Here is a 21,096-nt window from a genome sequence, read left to right as displayed (position 1 = left end):
ATTGTTTAAAAGCCTTGTAAGAAAGTAAATTATTGCCTCTAGTTGCATTTAAATTCTAGAGAAATAGATCTGTTAGAAGACCCTAGGATAGGGCTCTTACACATGGTATCAGAGCTTTGGTTCAAAATCTGGACCCAAGCCCACTAAACCCACAATTTATACTTCCCACTAATGACAACCTTGCATATAGATTTGAGCCCCATGCTTACACACAATCCATTAAACTATGTGAAGTCTATGTTGAGCTCGGCCAACTACTTTAGTATAACATTTTAAATGAGTCATACATTAATACTACCGATCTCTCACCATGTAAGTATGTTCATAGCAATTGTTGATAACTTGATACAACATTTTAGCTTAAGCAATTCCATAACTGATATTGGCATTTCTAGAAGTTACAGACCCAATGCCTGCTACAGGTTTGTCTTGAAGACCAAAAGAGGATGGTTGGATTCAGAGGCCCAAAAGGTGTCTCCAGGAAATGGTGCTCTTATAGAGCCAGGAAATGAGGACTTCGCTATTGTCTCTTCGGCGTCAGAAACCATGGGTAGCATGGCTATTCCCTATCCTCTTATTCTATTTTATAGAGCCAGGAAATGAGGACTTCACTATTGTCTCTTCGGCGTCAGAAACCATGGGTAGCATGGCTATTCCCTATCCTCTTATTCTATTTTTCCTGCTAGTTGTATCGAGGCCAATATTCCCTCATATACAGATTGAGCCGAGCAAGTTCTGAGTAGAAGAAATGGGCTTTCCAGCTCTTTAGATGGCGCAGGATCGAATCCTAGGGACTAGAAATGGCTGAGAGTCATTAGATTTCACTGGAATATGCATCCAAAAGCTTCATACTAATCGGTTCTCGCATATAAAAGCTAAATCATATATGGTAGCTGTCACCATAATTAATCGATATATAGAACACTAGTGAGTTATATATATAGATATAGATTGACAACATTGAGGATTGATTGGGGATAAAAATGTTGTCGAGAATGAATGTGAATGGTGGCATGTGGGGTCTGGAAGATGCCACAGACCTCCACTACAACAACGACGAGAATTTGAATTTGCCAACGTTCAAGGCAATGCTGGATGTGGAAGAATGGTTTACTTCTCACAACAATACTAACAATAACGATATAACTACTGCCAATATGAATAAATGCTAACAGCCATCTTGAGGGCCCCTGTTTCAATATAGATATGAAGGATTTTTTATGCTATTCATCTCTGGTCAATCCGAATCCCGAGCCTCCCAATATGCTGTTACAACATGCCATGAATTCTTGTTCATCGTCGCCCACTTCGATTTTCAGCCTAGACCCTTCGCAGGTCCAGTCTTTTCTAGCTGGGGGGAGCCACCATCATCAGCATCATCTTCATCATCACCATGCTCCCCAGCTCCCGGACGTTGCGGGTTCGAGTCCCTTCCAGGAGTTAGCCTGCGAGGGGTTGGTGAGCAGCAATAATGCCAGTAGCAACAGTAGCAGCAATAGCTACTTGTATGGGAGGCTGTCGGGAGGAATTTTCAGGTAGTTGAGTCCCAGCTTCGCAGGTTTGAGTCCCTGCACGAACACTGCTACCCCGATGCCTAATCTCAGTAGCCCACACAACCAAATGGGTGGTAGTGGTACCTCCAATCTAAGCCCCAGAATGATGCCCGCGAGCAACCTGAATCTCTCGGACACGAATTGTTTGCTAACAATAATCACAACACCAAAAAAAACAATATTAATATGAGCAATCTTCTGGGTTTGAGTAGCGTTGTTAGCCCTCGACTCCCTGTGCCATTAAATTTTAGCAGCCCGAAGATTCTTAGACCCCTTGAGATTTGCGCCCCAGTGGGTGCTCAGCCTACTTTGTTTCAGAAGCGGGCTGCTCTCAGGCATACTTCCCTCAGCCCAGGTGCAACAACCCCTTGCATTGAAATGCTCGATGAAGAGAGCCCCAATGGCAATAGCAATAGCAATGTGTAAGGGAAGAGGAAGTTGATGTCGGTGGGTGCTGATAAGAAAGAAGAGGAGGATGTGGATGAAAGCAATGATGGGTCTGGGGTTCAGTATGATTCGGATGATGTTGGCGGTAACAATAATAGTAGTTATAAGGTCGACCAGATTGGGGAAGATGGCTTGGCCTCTGTAGGAGGCACTGGGAATGTTGCTGTTGTTAATAACAATAGTAATGGTGGTGGAGATAAGGGCAAGAAGAAGGGCTTGCCTGCTAAGAATCTAATGGCCGAACGAAGGCACCAAAAGAAGCTCAATGATAGGCTTTACATGCTTCGGTCTGTCGTTCCTAAGATCAGCAAGATGGATCGAGCCTCTATTCTGGGAGATGCAATTGAGTATTCGAAAGAATAGCTTCTAGGTACAAACGACATCAATGGAATCAGCTACAACCGTCTCAGCGCCAGTATCGAACTGAAATTTGGAGTAAACTTGAAACCTTCATTTCGTGCAACATCTCATCACTGCCCATGTCTTTAAAAGACTCAGACACACTTTCCCAGATTCAGATTCAACCATAACCCACCAGAATGGTAGTGTACAAAAGGGGGTACATTAGGATATTCGGATGGAAAATGAATATCAAAGAAGAAAAGCCCATCCTAATATGGAGTCCTAGCTGCTCCAACAATCACAGCTCTGAGCAAATCCATCCTATCCTCATAGATTCTCACAAATATTGTATCTGGTAAATTTTCTTGGAGAATGTTCCATTCCTGCTGAACTTTCTTCATCCATTTCCGCTTATTAATATGTTGGTTTGTTTCTTGGTGGTAGAAGTGATCCATAGGGTCCTTTACACTATCAAACTATTTGAAGTGACCTAGGTCATGACCACTGCTACTGGGCAAGCTATGCACTGTATTTTCCTCCCTTTTCTGTTCCATGTGCACTGTATCCTCCTCTCTTTTCTGTTCCATATCAAGGTTACCGAATATCAACTTAACTAAATCAAAATCAATAGTTTTCCAGCCTGCAGGACCATTTTTATCATCTTCTTCAGCATTATTGCAGACCGATGCATCATCTTCGTCTCCATGAACCACAAATATTTGTTGAGGTCCAACCTTTGACACCATTCCAATTTCCCATGCTACCTCGATGTCTCCATCCTTGAAGACCTATGACATTCCCAATCCAAGATAGATTAGATTCTTCGAGACTCTTGTCAAGCTCTGCCTTCTCTCTTTTCATCAGAGTGTTTTGGTTTCTAGATAGATCTGTAGTTCCAAAAACATTTTGGGTCTTGTTTCATCCTTACATTCTATTTGTCCAACCAACTGATTGACAATGGCAGGCACCTCTGTTTCCCCATATACAGGAAAGAGACGTGTAACGATGTCCCCAACAAAGTAGTAGTAATCTGGATGGTGAGTTATCTCATACACACTTACCAACTCCTCGCCATCAAATTTGTGTGTATCTTCAGGACAATCCACAGCCTTGAGCCACTTCACTCTTGTTGTGCGCTCTTTTGAATCCACACACTTTACAAATCCCACTCGTCTACCTTCAGAAGAAGCACCGTCATCATCCGAATCCTTATTCAACATATTGTTCAGAAAAGAAGTCATACTCCAAAGGATTATAAATGGGAATCAATGTTCTAGAATCTACGCCATATGTCCTTGTGCCATCTTGCCATATCACATCTACCTTAGTCCATTTGTTGCCCACAAATAGCACCCCATCAAGAATGTTATCTTCACTGTGGACAACAATGTCATCTGTGGCGAGCAGAGTAACTTCTGACCTCTTCCTTTCTGACATCCTAGGAAGCAGGCACCAGTCGCCTAACCGCCAATTAGTATGTGAAAAACAAGACAATAAATTTAGCTGCTCAGGGTCCTGTTGCTCTGCAGGGATGATATTTGACTGAAAATCATAACCAGGATTCACTGCAGCAATCCAGTTGACCCAAACTGATCCCAGTTCCACATCACATACTGTAGCTTCCTTGTTATTTTTCTTCCATTCACCACACAGCCATATACCATTCTTGAAAACTGCTGAGGAACTGCCCCTGACACGCTGTCCTGGAACGTAAGGATAATGGAGATTCTTGGAGATGGGAATAAGGCGATCAGGGTCAGCCTTCATTAGTTTACATTTTGATCCATCGTCACATATAACTGTCACATCATCAACCACTGTATCAACTCTTCCAAGCCAAGGCCCATGAATTACATAATCACCCTGTGCAAACGCCCTTATTCGATGAAGATTTCTACTGGAAACGTCTCTGATAGCAACTGATGTGGGAGTTGACAAATCTAGTGTAAGATCCACGTTAACCACCATGCCCATCTGTCCCGATGGATCTGAAGCTGAGGCAACAATATCACCATGAAAGAACACTCTGTCAAGCACCTCAATGTCACTAATTTTCCCTATAGTCTCGGAAAGGTTTGTCCAAACAATCCGTGCACAATCCTTTGGAATAGGCTCCTCTTCATACTCATCATCACTATCACCACTGGAAAGAGCTTCTTTAGAAGATAAACAACCTTCACAATGAGCTTGAATCTACATCCCAGGGACCTGTTTTACCTGGCGCATCTAATTTCCATCCTTTGACACCTACAACACCTTCTTTGCCTTGCCGAGTGAAAGAAGAGTGCCCAACTTCACTTCCCAGTCCCAATGCACAACCTGCAAGGGTGGAAGTTCGGATGAGGGAAGGGCATGCCCTAAATATCCATATGTTTTGTGCTAGATGGCCTGGACTGCTACTCTCCACTATGAGGGCACTGGATGGGCTTGGGCTTGATGTTCAGCAAGCAGTCATTAGTTGCTTCAATGGATTTGCACTAGATGTATTTCAGGCAGAGCAAGCTAAAGAAGGAAAAATTGCACCTGAGGAGATCAAAGTTGTGCTGCTACATACTGCAAGCTGTCATACTGCAATATAGCCTAAAGAATGCCCATGGCTGCAGAATATGTATATTATGACATAACTTCTCAAATTGCTCTGACCCAGCTGATGTGCTTGGAAAATATCAAATTAAGCATCTTATGGGGATGGCAACTGTCCACTGATGTCAATCTGGAGTTGCTACGAGTAATCATGCAACATCAACAGGAGGTCATTCTGTGATTGTTCCGAGTCCTGGGCTGAGCATTGCTTCTAATATGTTCCAATTCTAAGAGGTCTATTTAGAATTATATCTCCTCCATCCCCAAAAGCTGGAAGTTTGGCATCTGAACATACAAGCGACATCCTTATTTTACTTGCCCTATGTATTGTTGGTTTTCTTTCATATGAGAAATGCAAACAGATGGTGGTCTTTTTGTAAACAAGTTCTTTGCAAAGAGTTGGGCAGCTGTAGGCATTACTTTCTTAAATAAAACTATCATTATTTCATTTTAACACTTGGTAGAATTTATTGTCTTGCTAGAAGGACTCGAAGGTAAAACGAATTTACCTTCTTGGAAAGGAAGGAATCAAGTTCCTCCTGTTTAGAGATCATATATGGGTGCACTCTAAATACTGTCTCTAAGCTGTGTTGTTTTTAACTTTTTATTAAGTTTGTTTTGGATTAAACTAGTGCAATTTCCCTTCTTCAATCTGAAGTTCAAAACACTTTTTATTATTTGGGTTGCATTGAATGTGGAGGTGGTCAATACTATTGAGAACCTTTTTTTTTTTACATTCTCCATTGTTCTAACTAGTTAGTCTTCGTTAATAGACTAATAGTATCCACTTGGGACTAATAGTAGACTCTTGGATATTCAAGACATACGAATATGCTCTCCTGTGGCTGTTATCTTGCTTGACAAAATGCTTTTGATTAGGGCTATAAAGATGTTGCAAGCACTTTGGTTGTGAAGTCGTTCCTTTGATTATATATATGCTTATGGTAAATTTCCAATGGAGATGGAAATAAGCGAGCATATTTCAGTATTTGAGGGTTGTTACACTTTACTGGCATAGAATTCATGCCATCTTCCAGCAGCGTGTCACATATGCAAGATATTGTATTGTCAAGGCCCAATTAGAATACGAGTCATGAATGCTTAAGAGCTGTTGGCTTATTGTATGAGGCAATAAAAGCTCAGGTGTCCAAGCGAGGGGCACCTTCTAAGATTGATGTAGCTTGTTCTTTTTATATCAATGACCTCATCATTTATTCTAAATTTAAATGAAATTGCTAGCACACCAATCATCAAGTTTTGTTTTCCTTTCTCTTTTCTTTTTAACTGTTTTTTTTTAGATAAGCATAGTAACTTGGAATGTGGCATCTCTCAGAACATGTAGAAGTAATAATTATTTTCTGTCAATGAGGCCAACTGCTTGCACACAAACAATAGATTCCAACTTCCCACATTCTTGGAGAGGTTTATTTGATTACTGCACAGTTTTTTTTTTTTATAAATTTTCTCGTTCCTTAATCTATCGACGTTTATATCTATAATTGTAATTGGCATCTTACACATCCACATAATTCAATTCTTTTGGTATTTAAAAACTAAAATATTTATATTGATTTTGGTACAAATTTTGCAAAAATTAGTAGTTTGAGGCAAGGCCCTGAAACTGGTTATATCGTTCTGTTTGAAAAGACTGTAATTATCTGGTCCAAGAAAACTTTGACAAATATTGCACTTCCCCTCCATCTTGATTTATAAGCATTTTGAACTCAACCTCGAACTTTGATAGTCTTAGGACATGTACTTTTGATCTCAGGTTTCTAGGCATTTTGATTAAGCCATCAAACTTGGTAGAGTTAGAGATAATTAGGCCAAGCTTGTGCTTGCTTTTGAATTTGTACCTTTTTTTTGGTCTTATTTGTTCGAGTGTATCCTTCAATTGGATAGCACATAAAGAGCTACTATGGCACCTTTGTTAATGTACTCTAGGCCACTTAATTCTACCTCTTGTTCAATGGGGTTACACAACTTTGAATTCTATGTCTCACACAATGAATAACAATAAAAACCTCTTAATTATTTCATTGAATAACAATACTAATACATTGTGTTGTTTTGAAATGCATGATTGGTAGGGTTGTCTCAATGATCCCAAATAAGGTGAAAATGAAAGAAACAACTTCAATTACTTAATCCAAAGTAAAGGAAGGCACCGCCATTATATACTCTAGTACTTCCAACAAGATAACCTTCCCCATTTTTATGAATATGCAGATCTCTTCAAGATGTACAAAGAAGAGGTTGAGAGACCAACATTTGCCAATCCAAGTGAATAAGACAATAACCATGCTATTACAAATGACAATGTATGAATATCCCATCTTTATAATGTGGTAATGAGATCAACAATCTTCCATTGCTTGGACATGCAGCCCAAGTTCATTAATTGTATAGTTAAGTCTGCCACATCACAATGATTAAATTTGGCCGAAGGATGTGTCACTTGAACGTTTTGAACAAACTCTGTAATGGTCTCAGAATTTTGATTGAAGAATGAGGTGAACTATATTTTACATTTGAAATTTGCAGTTTTGTTCCCACTAATCTATACCTGAGGTCTTTGTTTTGATGCCAACCTCAGTGTCTATTAAATATATGGATGGTGTGAACAATATTTGCACTGAAAATTTGCAGTTTTTGAGCCAGTAATTTATACCCAAAATGTGTCCCAATCTAAAAAATGTAGTCAGTTGTATTTGACATACGAGGGTAGCTTTTTATTCTGACGATAGTAGATTATCATTATTCTTATTTAAGATATAGTAGATTTTCCATTTGGATAGTAGGATTATCTTTCAGATAGTATATTTTTCATTCTTCATAGAGGAAGTCATAATAACAAATCTCGAATTTGAGAAGTAAATGACTATGAAGCGTGAGAATTCAGATTAGGATGTGTTGAAATACCCTATATGTCACGTTAATGATTATTCTATGGGTGGTGGAATCTTCTAGTGGAAACATAGATTGAATACCATGGACTTTTTTTTTTTTCCAAGGAAAAAAACGGTAACCTTTTATTAAAAAATTTAATGAAAAGTTACACAAGCAGATGCAATGAAGCATTCCGAAATCTGCCACATGGGCCCGAGTGCTTTCGCACCCCACGCAACGTTAGAAGACTAACGTGCACAAAGAATAGAAAAAAAGAAAGAGAGGAGAGAGAAAAGAAAGGGCAAAAAAGCTGAGAGACTCACGCTTCAAGCTTTTCTCCCCTTTTTCTTTTCAACCTTGCGCCACTCTCCTTGAGTGGGCTGGATCGAAGCAATGACTAACTGTGATTCTGCATTCTGAATCCCTATTTCTTTATCTGAGTCTGAGTTATCTGATTGGTGGTGCCTTTTGATGCCTCCCATGCTTGGATCCATGCTTGTCATCTCTGCCTGATTTTGGTGAAACTTTGTACTCTTGTTTGTTGCTGTAGTAATTTTTCCGGGATCGGAGTAAAGGTGTTCCTGATTGTTTACCGTTGGGATCGTTGCCGCGGAATTGTCCCCTATAGGATCATCGTGTTGTTCAGGTGGGGCGTTAGGCTCCCCCTCATCCTCTATTTCTTCTTCTGGATTCACTGTGCATTGCCAGCCTCTTGGTTTGTGCACTTGCTTCTTATTCCTTCTGTTTTCTTTTTTGTTTTGCGGACAGTTTTTTTGTAAGTGTCCTGTTTGCTGACAGCTACGGCATCTGAAGGCCGTATTTTCATAGTCAAGAGTCTGTTTCCACTGAGAGTTGTTATGGATCAGGATTATATTGTCAGGAAGCCCTTCACTGAGATCAACCTCCACACAAATTCTGGCAAAAGTATGAATGCATCTATCTATTCTTTCCACATCCTGCTTGATGAATGAACCTATGGCATTCCCTATTGCTGCAAAAACATTTGGAAACCAGAAATGTAATGGTAGATTATAGAGCCTGACCCACACCAGCATTTTGGACACCACCATAGTGGAGGGATCAAAACCCGGGAACCAGGGGGTCATGAATAGACCAGCATTGCCCCAGAACCATGGCCCCTCATGGAGGGCGAAATCTTTTTCCTTAACCGTATAAAATTTTACGATAAAGAAACCCTTGGAGCACAAATGGATATCACAATCTGGGGTCCATGTGGAGAAGATCCATTGTCTTAAAGCATCTGTTTTAGGCCAAAACCCGTTGAATCTGCATATGACAGCTAGTGAAGCAAGATCAGAGTGAAATTTTTTTACCTCAGGCAAGTTAATTTGCAGAGCAGGAGTCTGTAATCTTTGCTCCACAATGTAGGGACCAGGAAGATCTGGAGATGGTGGCTTGCTTTTGGCTTCCCCCTTCCCTTTGACAACATCTTTAAAAGAACCACAGCCCTTTGGGCCTGAACCAGAGCTTCCTCCTCTCAACCTAGAATTTATAATGATAGTTGAATCTCGGCCAATCCCATAGTGCTGTAATGTATAATTTTCCTGCAGGATTTTACCTGCATGTATCAAATTTATCAGATTTGATGGGATGCCCAGATCTGCTTGTATATCGTCTTTTAAATGCTTTATCATCTGCCCTGACCAGATTTCCTTGCAAATAGTTTTCCCAAACAGTGGTTTGATGAAAATTTGGGTTCGATCTTGTTCTGGATCCTTGAGAGCTAGCTTGGATTTTTTAACACAGACGTTTAGATCCGGCCCAGATCTGCAGTCGTTGTGGACAAAGGAGGGCGAATCTGAAGCATGCAGCCCCGGAAATCCAAGAAGGGGCAGAGGAATAGGAAGACTGCTCTGTTTCCCGTTGACGCATCCAGAGCAAACAGCCCAGGGAAAAACACCCGCAATGGAGGCCCAATCATCTTGAATCTGTGTAGAAATCGGAATATTTGAAAAATACAACCCCGGGCGATGAAGCAGGGTACCCAGAGTCTTCTTGAGAAAACCGAAACGAGCCAGGAAAGGGGAAAGAAAATCAAAACCTTGATGTAATACCAGTGGCTCCTTTCCGTTAATGAAACCGGCCCAAAACCTGAGGGTTTCATCAAGTGCTGTGGATCCCGCAGCCAGGCTCCAGCTCTTTCCAGCGTCGAGCAAACCTTTGGAAGCGGCGGCGGCAACGAAAGGACCTGCAGAAAACCTAAGCTCGAAAACGCCTGCCATTTTTCTCGTCTCCTCAACTCGAATACCATGGACTTGTGTAAGGCTTATTGTGATAATTGTCTTTAATGATCTTAAATTAAATGAGAAGATCAATTCATAGAGAAATTGAGATTTTAGAATGAAAGCTTATTTGGTTAATGAAAGACCAATGAAAATATTAGAATACACTTTTACCCTTATTCTAGCGTTGAATAAAATGCCGTGAAAAGTAATGTGTCTCTAGTTTTGGATAAAAGGACCCTCAGCTTTCTTCGCAAATTTTATTGTCATTGGCCACTTGTGAAAGGAATATACATCTTTAAAAATGCGGTGCCATGTAGAAGGGAAATACTAATAGCAGTAGGGCAAAGGCAATTATTCCATTCGTTTAATTATTTCTCATTTGTCTGGTCATATTGTGAGCTACATTATATATCATGAAATTGTTTTAGTACTAGTAAACAATGATTAAATATATAATAAATTTGAACCTTTGACATTTAGAGGACATTTCTCTCAATATATATATATATATATATATATATATATATATGAAAATCATGCTGGAAATAGTTCTGAAGTTTTGAGCCTTTCATTTTCAAGATTAACTAATTGGTTTGGAAGATGAAAAACCATCAAATTGGAAGAGTGGGACTTTTATATTCACTAAGGTTTTAAAGAAACTATATGCATGAAACTTATAATAGCACCTTCTAGTGGAATTGATAGTGCACTAATCCGTTGCTTGCCATTATTTTGGTTTTGGTACCACCTTATAACATATCTAGGTTCAAATGCTATTTTCCATGACAGACAGTTGAATCTGTTTCAACTCTAATTGATTCAAGGAGTTCCACAAGGATGTCACATGAGCATTTATGATGCCCATTTTGACGTAGACAACTACCTATGTTAAGGTTTTATTTTGCAGTTCCATGTTATTTATTTATGAACATTTTGTAATATTGATGCATTTGGTTGAACATGTGAAACTACTTAGGTTGGATTTTGATGATGGAAATATTTGATGTATGACTTACTTGGTGATGATTTATCTAGTACATGACTTATCATAGCTATTTTTGTTTCATGTATGGCTTAAGTGGATATGATCTATCTAATGAATGATGTAGTGAAATTATGATTGTTTCCAGTATGAACTACGAAATTGACACATAAATACTAGACTTAATAGCGTGATGATTATATGTCTTGTTGTTATATAAATGCATGAATGAGAGCTAACCCGCAGGGGGAAAGAACTATATGATGCGAGAGCTACTCTTCCATTGAGGGAAGGTCGAGACATCTCATGGGGAAGGTATAATTCACTTTGTTCTATTACATTTGGTATCTACTTGACATGCACTCTTATGACATGAGTAAAATGCAAATGACAGATGGAAAAGACTACCTGACTGGATTATTCGATGACAAGTCCAACCATCTCTGTAGTGTGGTCCGTGTTAGGGCGTTGACCCTAGTTTTCAAGGAGGGGTGGAGGCATTTCCCACAATGTATCCTCTGAAACTTGGAATCGTGGGAGGCTAGTGGTGGACACGCTCCCCTAGCCATGTGATGACGATTTCCAGTTGCCTGCTGGGGAAGTTAGGTCGACATAGTCGATGCTTCCACCATGTCGGTTTTATCAGTGGTTAGTATGGTCATTGCCACTGATAACACAACAAAGGATGAATAGGGTGGGAATGGAAGTAGTTCAGGATGGATAGGGAGATATAGATCAGTTGGAGACTCTTGATGGGAAGTAATGTCATTGTCTGACTTATTAAATTTTACTATTATAACTCTCTCTAGTTTGTTATGCTTTCGAACTCCTTGTATCTTTTCATTCTAACTTTGGGACAAAGTTTTCTAAAGGAGGGGTATATGTAATGCCCCACTTAAATCTTATCTTGCAAATTTTATTAATGTTTACATTATCTGAAAATATTGAGAAATATTGGTCTAATATAAAATTCATGATTTCTATTATTCAAATTCCCAACTTATCTTCTCAAATTGAATCTTAGGTAGGATATGGTCTCCTTCCATTATTTCAAATAATATATATATTCATATCACATTCCCCAATGTATCCTCACATTTATCAGGGAGAAGACATGGTCCTGTCCATTTAATTACATCTCACATTCCCCAATGTACCCTCACATTTGCTTGGGAGAAGACATGGTCCCCTCCAACCAATTATCAATATATATATATATATATATTCATCTCACATTCCCCAATGTACCCTCACATTTACTTGGGAGATGACATATTCCTCTCCATTTATTTATCAATATATATATATATATATATATATTCAGTTCACATTCCCAAATGTACTTTTAGATTTACTTGGGAGAAGACATGGTCCTCTCCCATTAATTTCCCAATTTTATATTCATGTCACATTTCCAAATATACTCCCAGCTTTACTTGGGAGAAGAGAAGTCAACTGTAAGGGTGGATGAGAAGTTAATGACATTAATGAGAGGTGGCTGAGATGGAGAAGAGAGGGAGGGTATAAAAAGGGAAGGGGGAAGGGAGAAAAGGGGGGGAAGTTGGGTCTTGCTTATGATCTTGGGTTTGGCTGTGATTTTGGAGACCTTAGGAACCTGTGGAGGTTTCTTGGGTTGTTGAGAGGAGGGAAATATTGTTCATCTTGGTCTGGATCATTCATCTTGGACACACACACTACATCTGGTTGGACATGGGCTCGGAGGGCTAGGAAACCTGTGGAGGTTTCCTGGGCTAGGAGTTATGTCTTAGTTGGCTGGGAGGTAAATCTAGTTGAGTTAGTCAAGAGGAGTGTTCAGCAGGAGCGGCAGCTCACAGGCATCTCCACCAACCACTGACACAGGTATTCCTCTATAGATCGTTCATGTAAATTTATTAAAATGGAATGTTCACTATAAGTTGTAAGGATTGGGATGTAAATGGTAAAATTTTCATTGTTTAAAAGCCTTGTAAGAAAGTAAATTATTGCCTCTGGTTGTATTTAAATTCTAGAGAAATAGATCTATTAGAAGACCCTAGGATAGGGCTCTTACAACCGATATATAATAATGTGCAAAAGAAAATATGAGAGCTTGAATAACTTGCACAACAAATTGAAGGTATTTCTTGTCAACAGAAAGATGTCTCACGACATATGCCTCTAACCAACTTGCAATATTACCTTTTCAATGAAAACCATAACTAAAAAAACATCGAAAGCTTCTTATGAATGCACCATCATCTATATTGTCCTTCTTAGAAAGTGTTAAGAAAGATCGGGGCTTGTTATTAGCAAAACGGCTTGCTAAATACAATGCTTCTAATTGATCATAAATTGGATCATGAAATTCAAAACAATCGTCTTGAAAACCTTGAAGTTCTTGAAAATATGAATTTTCAATTAAAATCACGAGATCGAGATGAGAATCTTGTAAGGGAAAATGAATTTGATCATGTTTAGAGGGATTTTCAAGATAGTGATGACCTGACATAACCATCAATGAAGGTTGAAGTGCCTCAACTGATTGACAAGTATCTGAATAGTGATATAAACCATAAATATTAATTGATGTAAAACAACTATCATCATATATGTTGGTGGGAAAATGATAAATTGAATGACAGACACTAAAACAAGCATTATGATAAGATGGACCGATTATGGCATGAGATTCTCGGTTAGTAGACAATAAAGATAGATCATTTTGAATGGCTTTAAAAATCCTTTAAATAATAGAATCATCTCCCTTGCATGATAAATATGACAAACCATTTCCTTGTACATGGTTACAAATTGCACTAGCATCATAATCGTCGAAATAAGTGAAAAGGAATGTCAATATAGAAAACACATGAAACTAGTCAGGATACAATGAGTGAAGAGGAATTTGATTCATCAAATAACTCATGCATTCACTAGCACTCAAGAGGATTTCAAGTGCGATGAAGAAAAATATTAGCAGTATAACATTCACAAGAAAAAACAGGAGCTAACTATTCTCAAATGTATATGATAGGGATGATTCCTACAGCCAAAGATATCTTTGAAATGATCATATTCATAGTTTCATGCTTCCATGAGAGATATACACTCCAAACCCAAGTTAGGTACAAGAACCTTGCATGGAGATGAATCAACTGAAAAGAATATCTAATCAGATTAGAAACTGCACCTTGAAATTTAGAAATACTATATCTGAAATACCAAACATATTTCAAGAAGGAATTACATCCAATGAAACCATGCAAAGAAAAGAATTTTGTGAGAAAACCCGGATCTGACTTACTTTGGGGATCTTACTAGAGTCACGAGATCCTGGCATAACCATCAATAGAATTTTAAGTGCCTTGACTCCCTAAAAAGTCTTGAAACTTTCAAGGATCATAGAATCACATTTTGAAGATTCAACTAGATCATACACGGTGTGTGGATAACTACTACCAATAATTTCAATAAGAGCACTACTATCTATATGGTAGCCTTGTTTATCACTGATTTGATCGTATTTTACAACTTCCACAACCAAATTACTCAAATCAAAAGATTCTTCTAATTTAACATCTAAGGATGGATGGATTGGATCAATCTCATTAGTAACACATACAGAATAATTTTCTTCATTCAACACTGAATATGACAAGGGATAAATGGATAATTATTTGATTATGTCATTTTTCATCATGGACAACCTCACTGCCTTGTGTCAATTCAAAATCCAACACATTAGATGATGAACTTGAAGAGCATGTAGTATCTTCTTCACAAGTTAATGCATGACCAAAAGTAGGGCCCAAGGGATAGTGAGATGAAGAGGAAGTTTCCATAAGAAAATCTTCTTTGAACGAAATGGATTCTAGATCTAATTCTTCCAAATTAAAATATTCTCAAGAAATCAAAAGATTAATTGGTGCACTTAGGATTCCATCATCATATACATCAATAGAGTTATCATTATCAGTATGATGGTTTCCCAAGATTATAGATTGATTAAGAAAATTAACTTCATTCGATTGACTACCGATATTAGTAGATTGAAAATCATCCAAGAATGAAGGAACAACATCTTGACATAGATGGTTTTGAAAGAGGGAAGATAGATCAAAAGTATCTTCACTTTTCTACTCTACCTGTGTAATATGACCACCTTGCACTTGATCACAATTTGAACCAGCAACTTGAAAATCAAGAGAGTTTGAAGAACTAGCTGGTGGGGAAGATTGATCAAGAGGATCAAGGTACAAAGAGTCATGGCATGTAGATGATAAAGGATGATAAGTGTCCCTTGAAGAAGTAATACTTTCAGTGGAACCAGATTCAAGATTGAGGTTAAGAATGCTAATATCATCTTGAGGAATGGAAGGATTAGTCTTCACCCTAGGCTCCATGAACCATTCCAAGGTTTCCTCCATTGGATATGAATCATGAGAGGTGAATGAAGGTTGAAGAGACAGATCAACAATATGATTTTCATATTTTCTGATTTGAATAGGTTCAACACAAGGCACAAAGAAAGAAGAGGACAAGGAATTATAGGAATAGTAGCTTCCTCTTTTGAAATTAGCGGTGTCTCTTGTATTTGAAAAGTTGGGAGAGCCAAGTCATCAGAGGGTTGAGATCCACTAAGTAAAAATATATAAACCAAATGCTCAAAATTTTGTTTAAATAAATCCCAATTTGTATCTTCTGCAGGAAATTCATTACAAAGGTGAAGGAATCAATTAGAGAATACTCAATTGATTCATTAGGCTTCATTACGAGTTGATTAATTATTTTAAGGTAATCCTGGTAATCATACCTATCCAATTCTAAATGATTCTCCTTGAGGAATTGATCAAATGAATGGATGGAAGAAGACGGAAAGGTATGACACCATCGGTTAACTTGACCTTCAAGGGTGAGGAAGAAAAGAAAACAAGAAACATCTTCACATTAGATTAAATAAGAGTCACAAAAATAGACAAAATCAGAGATGTGCTCAGCTATGGATATTTCACCCTCACCATCAAACTTCAATTGAGACAAGCTATGAAGAGGCTCATTGGGGATTAAAGTTTACGATTGGGTTTATTAGTGAAACACCCCACGGGTATGATTTGGGGAAGATCCATTTAAGATAAGAGGTTCAAAACATACTCAACAGACACATCTTGTCATATATACCTCCTTCTAGCACCAATTGTTGATGGTGCTGGAAATCCATCAACTAAGAGGGTCTCTCCAATGTGAAGTCCCAATTAAACTTCACACTGTTTGGTGTGGGAGCCTCATTTGGAGTATCGACCCAGCTACCATAACTCTAAGGTTTACCTCAGCTGTAATGAATAACATAAGAGACCATCCACATAACCTTTGAAATCAACAAGAAACTTGACACTGTGAAACACTAATTGCAATGTGTAAATGGAAACTTTTACGAGAGGAGAGAGAGGAGTAAGTATCTAAAAGGAAGTAATATTACTAACCTAAAAGAGACACACGAGAGCATGAAAAGATTCATTAGTTATCTATCAAAGTAGTTCACATAGACACAACAAACATTAAAGAAAATACAACACACATTCAACAAGATAAGCACCAAAGCCACTAAAATAGTTCAATTTCTTTAGTACAGATTAAAACAACATATATTGCAACAATTCAAAGAATAATACCACAACATTTACGACATACGCACAAAAGTGTGTTGGATCAATGAGCTTCTAATTATTAGGTGAAATATCCAAGTACATAGTACAATGGTGAGCCACTAGCTCCAGTAGTGGAACATTAAGTCACTTCTTGCCTCTACAAAGAATGATCTTCTTTCCTATGCTAAGCTAGAGAAGCCAAAAATCCATTTTCTTGAGTTATGAGGGTGTATTTATAACAAGAGGAATGACCTTTCATATCTCCATGACTCTTGAGCTTCCCTCATGACTCTTTGACTTCTAATGTGACCTTTGGACTTCTATATGACTTTTGTACTTTTCCTAAAGACTCTTTTGTCCATATATGACTATGTGACTTTTCATATTCCACATATGACTCTTAGACTTCTACACATTACATTTTTTTCCTTTATTTTGATAATTACATCATTACATCCACAAATGATGTTGCAAGACACATGGACACACATGACATTATGATGGCACTGGTACAAATCACAACTTGACAATGATGATATGGACTTCATGATGAAGTGGCAATGCTAAGTTGTTCCTCTTGCTACTTTATCTTCATGAAAGATCTACTTTGTTCTTCATCTTCACCCTCCAAGGGGTTGAATGGTATGGAGTCTTCATGTGGTCTTCATCTTTGGATTTTGGTTGTAATATGGTGTTCCTTCATCTTCTCACTTGATGACCTCTTCATGGTTTCATCTTCACAAGTGTCTTTTATCATAGTCTCCATCTCCTCCTCTCCGGGCATCATCCTATCATGTCAAGATATAATACCGCAAGTAAATTTCACTCATGAAAAGATGACATCATTCTGGAAATATCCTAGTCTAACTTGCTTCATGAAAATGTTGATTAAACTGGAACTAGGTGTTGGATTGAGAGGAAGACTCAGGGATTCCACAGTGCAAAGTTCCAAGGACCAGGAGTGATGGACTAAAGCTTGAGACTATGCATTGCATAGTTCTTGGGGGCTTGGGAAAGATGACTTCGTAGTTGAGGAGCTCAGTGAGGCAGTCTTGAGCCTTGAAGTTTTCCAATCCTAGTATAGGAGAGAGAGAGGCCTAGCTATTGCACAATTTCACAGCTCAAGGAGGCAGGATGATAACTTGAGGCTTGCCATTGCATAGTGTGCAAAAGGAGGTTGACTAGGTGGATGAATTGTGCAGCTGTGGAGGTCAAGGGGCCAGGTTTGAGCACTGAGACTACGCAATGCACGATCCTTGGAGGCAGGAACTATTCATTGTACATTTTAAGGGCGCAAGGGATCAGCTTGAGGCTTCCTACTATGCAATGTGCAGTTCAAGGAGGCTAAGTGAGGTCAATTTGGTCAGGCAAGGGATCTTCCAGAGTTTGGCTTAAGTGTGGTATCAATGAGGTAAAGATAGGACTGAGATAGGACTTTAATATGATCACACACTTAGAAAAATCGATGATACAAAATTGAACACTCAACACCTAGAAATAACATGATCCCCTTAATGTGAAAGCAAAACAATTCTCTCCTTCAAGTACAAAACTTAGGGTACACTTTGTGATGACACTTGTACGAAAGTGATCAAGAATTGGGGAATAAGTCTAATTCATGTATTTATGATGAATATGACAAATTAGTGAAGGAGAATACATCAAAATTTCCATTTAAGAATGTACAATTGACTCCCTTCGACTAGGTGCAACACTAAAGATACACTTTGCAACAATAGTCACACGACACTAGTATGAAAATGTGTGAAACTTTGGGGATGGATCTAATACATGTCTGTATGATAACTAGGACCTTTTGACACCAAGGTTTCTCCTTAAAATGAACCATAACCTTGCCTTTTGCAATGTGCGACACTTCCCATGCCAAAAGACGACACTTGTGAAAGTAAGCGAAAAGTGCAAATGACACTTGCAAAAGCTTAAATAAAGTGGAAGTGACACATGTTGGAGCAAAGATAACATGAAAATCAAACCTATCAAAATTAATGCAAGCAAAAACAACAATTATGAATGTGAAAGCGACACTTGCAAAAACAATGGTGCGTCAGAGCGACAATTGAGAAAAATCACCAAAATGAAAGTGCCTGCTCAAAGATTAAATCTAATGACTGTTATTATAACACTAAGAGTATATCTAACAACCCATAAATAAAATATACCAGAAAATTATGACTTAGCAAGAGTTAAGACATCATAATGATATGAAAACCTACTCCTTAAAACTTATTAAAATGAGTCAAAAATATCCCCTCATAAAATTTGAAACCATATAAAAGAAATAACAATTATACTAACCACAAAGAAGAATAAATCTTAAAAATTTAATAAATTCGTGATTAGATTGGCCTTAAGCACTTCATTATGGATTTAGTAAGATCCTTTCTTTATTGTCGTCTTCGGCCCTTCATTATGGATTTGGTAACTTCTTTTTTATATACAAGATTTAAAACGTAATATATTTACAAAAAAAATCCATTGCCTTGCTGTCAGACGTTAAAATTTACAAACATATTAGGAAAGTTATCAAATCTTATTCTCTTGGTTTGAATGTATTTACATTTCATATGGTTATGGAAAATTTACGAAGATTGGACATTTTTATATAAAAGATTGAATCAAATTTTTAAATAAATTAAGATGTTTTATAACAAAGATGGTAGGATTGGGGATTAATTTAGGACCATGGAGATGAGGAAAATGATTTTAAATGGAGATTATTAAATTAATGGCTAAAGTTTTTTCCAAAAAACGCGGCAAGATTGAGAGATAAGGTTTTCTTGAGAATAAAGAGAGACGTGACAAGGTTGAAGAGATACATTTTTTCATGTACTTAGGACAAGCAAACTCATTAGCTAACTAAACAATTAGATTAGAATGTGGTTCTCTAAAATTTAAAAAAAAATATTAATCTTAGTTCATAATTTTGTATGCATGTGGAAATATAGATGTGAAGGTTGAGTATTTGATGTCTATGGTGACTTCACATCTCGCTTGAGTATTTGATGTCTATGGTGACTTCGTGGTTGTTCTTCTACAATAATTAAGTTTATTATAAGGGTTAGAATGACTCTCGATTTTATTTTATTACCAGGGTTTGTAGATTTTATTGGGAAACTATATCTTTGGGACTTGGTTCACTTTTATTCTTGGACTAAACAAAATTGTTCTTCTGAATGCAGATTCCCTTTGTAACATTGGGGAATTGGTGTTTCATAAGCATCTAATGATAATGATATTAGTTATGTTTCTTGTAACCCCTTGACTCTCATCTTTAGAGGGCTAATAATGTTCTACTTTTGTGTTAGGTTATATTGGGTTAGCGTGGTGGAATAGGGGATTTTTTTGGTTTCTTGACCTTATCTTTTCTACAATGTGGGATTGAATTTCATTTGGTGTGATGTTAGTGGTGCTTTCATTTCTTGAGAGGGAGCCTTACTCTATCTTTGTTTATATTAATAGCTTCAAAGTGGTTTGAGACAATTTTAGACATTATCAAAGTTTTGGTTGGGAGGCAACTATAATGGATCATGGGCATATTTGTTGGTGTTCATTGTGTGAGACTATGGATATTTGACATATGCTTAGAAGACACAAAGTGTATATTGTTGGTAATAAAACTACAATTTCCTTTGTGGTTAAGAAAATGAAAATTCACGAAACCAACATAGATGGTGAGGTTACCTTATTAATGGAAACTTTGCACCAATATGGATAACATATTCTTAAATGTGTTGCTCTAAAGAAAACAATTTCCAATATGGTTGGCATCAACACCATAACCATAACCATTCTATGACTAAGGTGTTCATTAGATCATCTAAAAACAAAGAAAATGAAACAATGAATTAAGGACATGAAGATGAAGCTTTCCAACTAAAAACAAACAACAACAATGAAATGAAATGCAAAGAAAGAAAAAACCTATAAACAACTAAATCATATATATTGATTAATATTTTATATTATTTAAAATTTATGTATTACTAATATAAATATAAATATACGATTGTTTTGATTAGTCTTTAAGTGTGAATATTTGGAAATTTTATGTTATGATTTGTGGAAATTTCTATCTAATTTTTCTAGAATTGATTCATTGAAATCACAAGTTTGACAAGTGAACTCTTCACAATCAAAGTGCCCCAAAGGTTTTTGAGGGTGTTGAATCCATATATGCAGTCAAAACACTAGTTTAAATAACACAAATAAAGATTTAGGCACAAAATTTGTTGTCAGCCAGAAATCTGCCAAAAACTCCAAATAATCACACTTAAAACTACTCATATATGTATGTATATTTTAAAAAAAGTAATGTATACCTAAAATGTCAAATATCAGCATAGATTCATCTTAAGTATAGATTTAACATGAGCAGAGAGGAATCAAATTTCTTCATGGGCAAACTTCTT

General features: G+C 37.4%; 1 pseudogene; it reads left to right on the top strand.

Annotated features, from left to right (window-relative positions):
• The first annotated feature begins 983 nt into the window (after window positions 1-983).
• LOC149160224 (transcription factor ICE1-like) lies at window positions 984-2,363 on the top strand (annotated as a pseudogene).
• The last annotated feature ends 18,733 nt before the right edge of the window (window positions 2,364-21,096 follow it).

This window comes from Pinus tabuliformis, chromosome 5_2, assembly GCF_031772625.1.
Source record: "Pinus tabuliformis cultivar Carrire ecotype Pingquan chromosome 5_2, CPIR1, whole genome shotgun sequence".
Classification (NCBI taxonomy): domain Eukaryota; kingdom Viridiplantae; phylum Streptophyta; class Pinopsida; order Pinales; family Pinaceae; genus Pinus; species Pinus tabuliformis.
The sequence above is the reverse complement of the archived record's forward strand: the minus strand, read 5'-3'. Positions and strand labels throughout refer to the sequence as shown.